The following is an 8,997-nucleotide window of genomic DNA, read 5'->3' on the forward strand; positions in this document are numbered from 1 at the left end:
AATGTTGCCGAGTTGCTTCAGGCTTTGCAGCACCACTGGACAGCCATCCCACAAGCCCAAATGAAACATCTGTGTCTGTCATATCTCGATGATTAAAGGCATGCGTCCGAGTGAGTGCAAGGTGATCACACACGTTATTGAGCCATCGTGACCCCTGCTTCATTTGTGACATCTGTACATGAGGTCACTGCCCTTGACTTCCCACCAGTGCCAGTGTGAAACCTGAACTTCAGTCAATTGGTTATTGGATAAATACAATTACAACCACAAATGACCTATAATATTACAACAAATATTGCATGTCGAAACTTGGTGTTGCCTTCTTGATGCTTGTTAAATCATATGAGCTTTCACGTCCAAATTGCAGAAAAGACGGCCAGCTTAACGGCGCCTATGAAGTATGGTCCTCATAAATACGAGGGTTGTTCATTCCACCTGGACTTTTGTTTATAAAAGACAGACCAATTGTTGTATAATCTATTTTCAGGTTATTTCTCTGAAATATGCTCATGGAGTGGGTCCCGGTGTCTGTCCGTCTGTCAGTACGTGTACGTACATTCGTTAGCATTTGGCTAAAAATTCTTCTCCTTACAAACTACCCGGCCGATATGGACCAAATTTGGTACGATGCATCAGCACAGCAAGGGTCTCATGATGTCGTGCTCCCATCCAGATGCGCCCCCTATAAGGGGGGGGGTGAAAGGGGGGTTTGCCACAAATATTGGTATTTTATTCAAAAATCTTATTCTCAGAAACCGACATCTGGATCCAGACCAAAGTGGCCATGTGGCATCGTGACCATGCCATAACCTTAAGTTGAGCTCCCCATGGCCATATCACCCCTGGAAAAGGGGCCACGATCTCCCTCCCCTAATCCCTCATATTCACTTAAACACATTTTTCTCACAAACGTCATGAATGATGTGGACCAAATTTGGTACGACACATCAGAACAGTAAGGTCTCATGGGGTTGTGATCCCCATCTGGATTTGCAGCCTATAAGAAGATGAAAAGGGAGGTTTCGCCTCAAGTTGAAGCAATTTATTAACAAATCTGCTCAGAAACCAACAGCCAGATGCGGACCAAACTCTTCATGAAACATCAGGACCACACCATTAACTTATGATAAGTTATGCTCCCCATGACCACACCACTTCAGAAAGGGGATCATGGCCCCTTTCCCCTAATCCCTCATTTTTACCCCACCTGTTGGGGAAATAACAGTCAGTCCCCCATGGGGCTATATATATATATATATATATATATATATATATATATATATATATATATATATATATATATAGCATCAGCCCCACCGTGAGAACCCCATCATATTGAATACCGTTGGAATAGTCTTGGCAAATGGAGTTTCAAGAAAACATTTTCACACCTACAGAGTAGGGGGTTCTGGGTGGAGGGAAGACCCCAATTCTCTCTATGTAAATGTGTATCATATAGCGCCATCTGGTAGTCGGCAGGATTACAAATAATCATATCTAAACTCTAAATTCCTTCCGCACACGGTGTAGCTACCTGTGCTAATACAGGAATATTTTTTGAGTAAACTTGTCTTTACACAGTTGAGAATATAGTTGCATCATCACATGTTTCCTACTTTAATTGATTTGCTGAAAATCAATGTGGGAGCAAATGAAGAATGCGGAGGGTGATAACATGACCTCAACCTGATCTTGAGTAATTAATACATTTCTGATAAACGAAAACGTTAAGTCTTTTGAAAATTAACAGAATCTTAGCTGCACAGTCATATTACGTATTTAAAGGACCCAAATAATCCCACCTTCTTGTGTGCGGTCGTCCAAAGAAGGTAGTTTGACCCAAGTGTTTTACCAACCAGATTGACAGGCTTGACGTTTGACTGGAGCTCGTTATGGCAGGAATTTTGAATTCATTCAGAGTGCCAGTGATAACTTGCCAGCTCCGAGAAAGAGTGCACTTTGTGATAAAACACTCTGCCTACAAAGTAGCAATTTGGCAATTTATAGTGTGGTATGGACTCAAACCCAGACAAGACAGCTCAAAGGTAAGTGTGTGGTATGCCACCTGGGCACAATCCCACCAGACTGAACAATTGGCTGTAAAGCACGGTGTTAATTGCCTATAAAGAACATCCTTATTAAACAGCACCTTGGAAGGAATAAGTTTTTGAAGAATGAAACTATTTAAAACGAGAAGGGCAATCAGTAGAGCGTATTCCCCCCACCACTTAATGCCTGATCCACGAGAACAGAGTGGACCAAATACAATTTTTGAAATATCTTGCTATATATCGTTTTTGGCCCTGTCTCTCAATGGTGAAGAATCACTAAAAATTAAATAATTCTTCCTTGTCACACATCCAACCTGTAAAGCAAGTTTCATCGGAAACCCTCCACAACTTATAATTCTTCCTTGTCACACATCCAACCTGTAAACCAAGTTTCATTGTAAACCCTCCACAACTTTTTGAGATGTCGTGTTCTATATCGGTTTAGCCATATCTCTCAATTGTGAAGAATCACTTAAAAATTCTCGTATCCAGATTCGGATTCTGATCTTCGCCAAAATCTAATCAGTTCGTCCTTGTCCCTCACCTAACCTGTCCACAAAAGTTCATCCGAATCCGTCCAAAACTTTTTAAGATATCTTGTACACAAACAAACAGACAGGGGTGAAAACATAACCTCCTTCGACCTTCGGTGGTGGAGGTAATGATCCCTACACTGGCTATGTCAGGTCAGGTCAGGAATGGGAGCATGCGCCAGAGCAGCGCGTCACTACGTCCACTTTCCACCGGTACTACAGGGACTTCTGTCTAGCCATCCCCCAGGCAGATGCCTGGCCCATCCCCATCTCCTTGAGATGTATGGCTATGTACACATCCTAAATCATTATACACTGAAGGCAGACGGAAGCTTGTACTCCATTGGGACAAGAACCTTTGTCCAGAGCTGGCGAATAACCTGAAAAGTGATCTTATAAATACCGCCATTGTATCAGGATGTCCCACGAAATTAAAACAGTTTTCTTTTCTTTGCAGTTTTCTAAGCAATGCTTGTTCGCATCAAATATATCAAAATAATGTTGCAGAAAAACTGTTTGTTTGTGGACGTCCTGGAAATTCCCAATCCCTGTTTGGTCAATCTCGCTGCAATTGCTGTTTTGCCTTTCCGGTTGATTTGTCAGGACTTCAATTCATTTTAATATAGTTTGAAAGTGCTTCAGCTCTTTCTTGTGGACATACTAATGTTTGCCGAGGCCTCTTCGGTTGAAGCGCATTACCTTTCTCATGAAATCCTCGGTGAAATTGAAGGATAGTGTTCCTGTGCAATGCCCATCTTGTCCCAAATAAAGCAATGAAGCGTCGCCGCACCAAAGTAGCACTCTTCGTCTCATTGATTAGCAACACTGTCTTGCAGCACTCTTCCTTTTCATGTTCTATTGATTTGGTGATAATATGTCGACATGGCCAAAAAAATGCACTGAATAATCTTTCCACGAGATTATCTTTCGATAAAATGTGATGCATTTTCATCCTAACTTGCAAAAAAAGAAAACAGTACACATTTAGTTGGCGACAAAGCTGTATAATGGAAACCAAGGTAAGAGTACAAACAGAAGTCTCGGCAAAATATGAAGCGCCCTTGTAGACTGCAGTTTTAATCTTCGTTTTCTCTCCAGTGCCGAAAGGCGAGCGGACGGGTGCTCATAATAAGAGTGCTCATGCTCATGGAGTAGATTTTGCATGCAGATTATTGGTCTACCTTTGCAATAATTATCTGGACATTGATAGACATTGGGAACTGACAGGATAGCTCAAAAGTAGTGCACTCGCCTTTCAGCTCTTTCGTCTCGCTTCGTTCTCCGTCAGACCCGACTACAACCTATCACTCTGATGCTTCGCAGGCAGGGCCTTGTACCAATGAGTGTGCTGTTGGTCAGAGAGACGTTCAGCTCTGTTTTCCCGTCTACTCGTATTTGCAGGTGGGTGTTAAAGATCCCATGAGCTCTTTTGAAAAAGAGTATGCCATTGTTACCTGTTGCACTATCAAACTTCCAGAATTCCTGCCCAAACCTCCATCTCCTTGTGACAGATTGTTAACTTCACCTGGATTGGTATGGGAAAGCTGATGTTCTAAAAGCAAATTATATGGATCAAGTGGAGGAGCAGACGATGGACAAATCAACAATGTGCTTTTCTGAACTGGAACCCGGGATTTCATAATTGTGAGCTCGATGCTCAAATTGAAATGTGAAACAAGCCAACAGTTGTGGCTCGGTGGCTCCTGTATATGCAACGATGCTGCATCTTTTGTCGCATGACTGCAGTGAGCCGATACCACTGAGATTTATTTTCAAAGTGCAAACAGATTGAAATTAGATGGTGATTAATCAGTGACGTCGAAATTATCAAGAAAATTTTGTGCGTTAGTATATGCGGTTGAAGCTGTCAAAGAGAATGCCTCTGGTAGCATATACACTGTGTCTGTTGCTGTGTTTGAGTCTCGTGGGAGTATTTTCTGAAACCGATCACTCCGTGTTCTTCGAGACGTCTTTGGTGTTTGTTCCTTTTTCTTTCTTTCACATATTTCTTCAGTCTTTCACACTTCTTTCTACTTTTTCACATTTTTCTAGATTTGTGCCAATTCTTGCTTTTTGTTTAAATTTTTCTTCATTCAGGTTGATACTTGCTTTTTCTTTTTCTTTATTTGTGCGAATTCTCGCTTTTTCCTTAAATTTTTCTTCATTCATGCTAATTCTTGCTCTTTTTTTCATTTTTCTTTTTTTGTGCCAATTCGTGCTTTTTGTTTTCATTTTTCTTTGTTCGTGCTAATTCTTGCTTTCTCTTTTCATTTTCCTTTATTCAGGCTGATGCTTGCTTTTTCTTTTTCTTTTTCTTTATTTGTGCGAATTCTCGCTTTTTCCTTAAATTTTTCTTCATTCATGCTAATTCTTGCTCTTTTTTTTTCATTTTTGTGCCAATTTGTGCTTTTTGTTTTCAGTTTTCTTTGTTTGTGCTAATTCTTGATTTTTCTTTTCATTTTCCTTTATTCAGGCCGATGCTTACTTTTTCTTTTTCTTTTTCTTTATTCGTGCCAATTCGTGCTTTTTGCTTTCATTTTTCTTTGTTTGTGCTAATTCTTGATTTTTCTTTTCATTTTCCTTTATTCAGGCCGATGCTTGCTTTTTCTTTTTCTTTTTCTTTATTCATGCTAATTCTTGCTTTTTCTTTTCATTTTTCTTTATTCATGCTTATTCTTGCTTTTTCTTTTCATTTTTCTTTATTCATGCTAATTCTTGCTTTTTCTTTTCATTTTTCTTTATTCGTGCTAATTCTTGCTTTTTCTTTTCATTTTTCTTTATTCGTGCTTATTCTTGCCTTTTCCTTCAATTTTTCCTTATTCATGCTGATTCTTCTACCTTTTCCTTTTGATTTTCTTTATTCATGATAATTCTTCCTTTTTCTTTTCATTTTCCTTTATTCATGCTTATTCTTGCTTTTTCCTTCAATTTTTCCTTATTCATGCTGATTCTTCTACTTTTTCCTTTTGATTTTCTTTATTCATGATAATTCTTCCTTTTTACTTTCATTTTTCTTCATTTGTGCTAATTATTGATTTTTCTTTTCATTTTTCTTTATTCGTGCTAACTTTCGCCTTTTCTTTTTCTTTTTTCATGCTAATTCTTGCGTTTTCCTTTCATTTTTCTTTATTCATGCTAATAACTGGCTTTCCCTTTCATTTTTCTCTATTCATGCTAATTCTTGCTTTTTCTTTCATTGCTTGTGAATATTGAAGATCTCTCTAGTTAGTCTAGTATGTTGGTTGGTCTTGTGTGTTATTCTGTCTGTTGTTTGTATGGCAATTGCCCACAGGTCACAATTTTAAACCAATCTTCGCGAAATTTCACCTTATGGCACAGTTCGGTATAGGCAAGAAGCCTTAAGTTTTGAAGTCAAAAGGTCAAAATGTCAACATTGGACAAAGTTCAACAACTTTGTCAAATTTCTAAAATCTAGCCTCATTTTCAAATCTAGCCTCATGTCAAAGCCTAATTTTCATCTTATTGCTGAGAAATTTGAACAGGATTTGCAAATAAGGTCACTCAATTCAACCATCAATTATTTTTGAGGTCAACATAGGCCGAATTTCTAAAATTGCCAATTTTCATCCAATTGATTTTAAATTTCAAGAGGAATTATATTTTAGGTCATTGAATTCAACCACCAGTTATTTTTTTAGATCAACATAGACCAAAAGGTCAACATAAGCCAAAGATCAACAACTTCGGTGAAATTTCTCCAATCCTCAATTTGCATCCCATTCACTTGAAATTTGCAAAGGATTTGCATATCAGGTCACTGAATTCAATGAACAAGTATTTTTGAGGTCAGCATAGGCCAAAAGGTCAACATAGGCCAAAAAGTCGACAGGGGCCAAATTTCTAAAATTGTAAATTTTCATCCGATTGACTTAAAATTTGAAGATGATTTGTATATTTGGTCATTGAATTCAACAACCAATTATGTTTTTAAAGTCAAATTTGTTTAATAGGTTTCACAAGTATCATGCTATGTATGACATCTTTCTTATTACTTGCGAAAATCGAAGATTTTTCAAGTATGTTGGTTGGCCTTGTGCATTATTTTGTCTGTCAATCTGTCTGTCTGTTTGCTTGTTTGTTTGTATGGCAATCACCTCCAGGTCACAATTTTAAACCAATCTTCACAAAACCTCATAACATGGGAGAGTTCTTCATAAGCAAGAAGCCTATTGTTTTTGAGGTCAAAAGGTCAACAACTTTGTCAAATTTCTAAAATCTTCAATTTTCATCTGATTGACTAGAAATTTGAGCAAGATTTGCACATTAGGTCATTTAATTTAACCACCAATTATTTTTGAGATCAACTTCGGTCAAATGGTCAACATAGGTCTAATTTCTAAAATTGTCAATTTTCATCTAATTGACTTGAAATTTCAAGAGGAGTTGCATATTTGTTCATTAAATTCAACCACCAATTATTGTTCAAATCAACATAGGCCAAAATGTCAACAACTTCGGTGGGATTTCTAAAATCATCAATTTTTATCTGATTCACTTGAAATTGAAGAGGATTTTGCCAATCAGGTCACTGAATTCAATGAACAAGCATATTTGAGGTTCACATATTTGAAAATGTCAACATAGGCCAAAAGGTCAACATAGGCCAAAAAGTCAACGTAGGCTAGATTTCTAAAATTGTCAATTTTCATCCCATTGACTTGAAATTTGAAGAGGATTTGTATATTTGGTCATTTGATTTAACCACCAATTATTTTTAAGGTTAAATTTGTTTCATGGATTTTGCAAATATCGTGCTATGCATGACATCTTTCTTGTTTTGTTTTTTTTTCATTTATTTATTTATTTTTATTCATGATGATTCTTACTTTTTCTTTTCATTTTTCTTTATTCATGCTATTTCTTGCTTTTCCTTTCATTTTAGCTCACCTGGAACATAGTTCCGTGGAGCTTATGTGATGTAGCATTGTCCGTCCATCAGTCCGTCCACCTGTCCACAAATACTTGCAACTTCTTGTCTGAAAATACACATAAGATTTCGATGAAACTTTACGACAACCTTCATCACCCTGTATGTACCAAAGTTTGTTCATGACATTAAAAAAAATCGTGCCCTAATGGGGTTCTATGGGGGTTGCCCCCCAAAATAGGTATTTCAAAAAAATCAGTTTCCTCAACAAAAAGTAACCCAAAATGTGTTTCAAAATCAAAATTAATCTTTAAAAACAATATTTTTCAAATTTTCTCCTGGCAATCTGGAGTTGCTCATCAGTAGATGATAAATGGGGTTTCTGGGACGCCCATTCAAATTAATGGGAGAAAAGGAAAAACTTTTTGACTCAAGCCCAAAATAGGAGACTGATTTTCTCCCCACCTATCCCCTTCCCTCCCATACAAGCAAATGTAAAATTGAGACGATGAAAGATTGAGGTTTACTGATTAAAGCACTTCTTCCCCCCAACATAATCACAGTCCTTTTATATTTTCATTATACTCCAAGCAAGCTGTTTTAAAATGAGTCAGTCTGGAGTCAGCCAAGTTCCCTTGCCCGAAGCAAAAATGCGACTCATTTCCTATGTGAGACACACCCTGAAAAACCCATTGTTTTCACATTTCATTGACGTCATCAACTTGCCCTATTTATTGCTTCGTATGCTCGGGCTTTGCATTTATTGCTCGGGCTTCGCATGTTTTATTTAGAATATGGAGCGTTCAGATTATTACTACAACCTACAACCCCAATAAGAACATCGTTGATAACTGATCTGGAACATGAGTTATTTTAATTACACGACGAGTGGCTAAAAATGAATGACTTCCTTGAAGACATTCGATCGTTCAGAAGATAATTGAATGACATTTTTGTTGGCTGGAAAAAAATTCTCTCACGTCCTCTGACCTTGAACGAGTCGAGTCAAAAGTGAGAAATTATCCCTCTGTCTCTCTGTGTGTCTTTATGTCTTTGTCTCCCTCTGTCTTTATCTCTGTCTCCGTGCGTGTGCGTGTGCGTGTGCGTGTGCGTGTGCGTGTGCGTGTGTGTGTGTGTGTGTGTGTGTGTGTGTGTGTGTGTGTGTGTGTGTGTGTGTGTGTCTCTCTGACTCATTATTATTATTTTATTTTTCAGTTTAAACACCTGTCTGGATGAACCAAACACACAACTTAATCTTCTGGAGGAATCTGACATGACACTATCTTCTGGAGGTAAATGTTATATTTATTATTTTATTAATATCATAATATAATCATCTTTATATACCCCAATTATTCTTCCCTCTTTGTTTTGAACAGAATATGTAAACCGAGTTTCAAAATCACAAACCATCAGACTGCTGCGAAAGAAGATTTTGTTCAATGTTTGTAATCTTGTTTTATTACATATGCTTTCCTTATAATTATCTGATTTTGAATTACAAGAAAAGAATAAAGGAGATGTA

The 8,997-nt window shown here is 37.5% G+C and overlaps 2 long non-coding RNA genes across 2 annotated transcripts in view; one reads left to right on the forward strand and one right to left on the reverse strand.

Moving 5' to 3' along the window:
* Window positions 1–7,922, reverse strand: part of LOC147032219 (uncharacterized) — a 56,521-nt gene extending 48,599 nt beyond the window's left edge. Inside the window, exon 1 of the long non-coding RNA XR_015055085.1 lies at window positions 7,493–7,922. This is a non-coding gene — a long non-coding RNA (uncharacterized LOC147032219). The remainder of the gene's footprint in view (window positions 1–7,492) is intronic.
* LOC147032218 (uncharacterized) overlaps window positions 1–8,997 on the forward strand; it is a 63,593-nt gene extending 54,596 nt beyond the window's left edge. Inside the window, exons 2-3 of the long non-coding RNA XR_015052006.1 lie at window positions 8,688–8,764; window positions 8,852–8,997. This is a non-coding gene — a long non-coding RNA (uncharacterized LOC147032218). The remainder of the gene's footprint in view (window positions 1–8,687; window positions 8,765–8,851) is intronic.

The sequence above is a fragment of the Eptatretus burgeri genome, chromosome 2 (genome assembly GCF_056783735.1).
Source record: "Eptatretus burgeri isolate ZD-2024b chromosome 2, Ebu_testis_v1, whole genome shotgun sequence".
Lineage (NCBI taxonomy): Eukaryota > Metazoa > Chordata > Myxini > Myxiniformes > Myxinidae > Eptatretus > Eptatretus burgeri.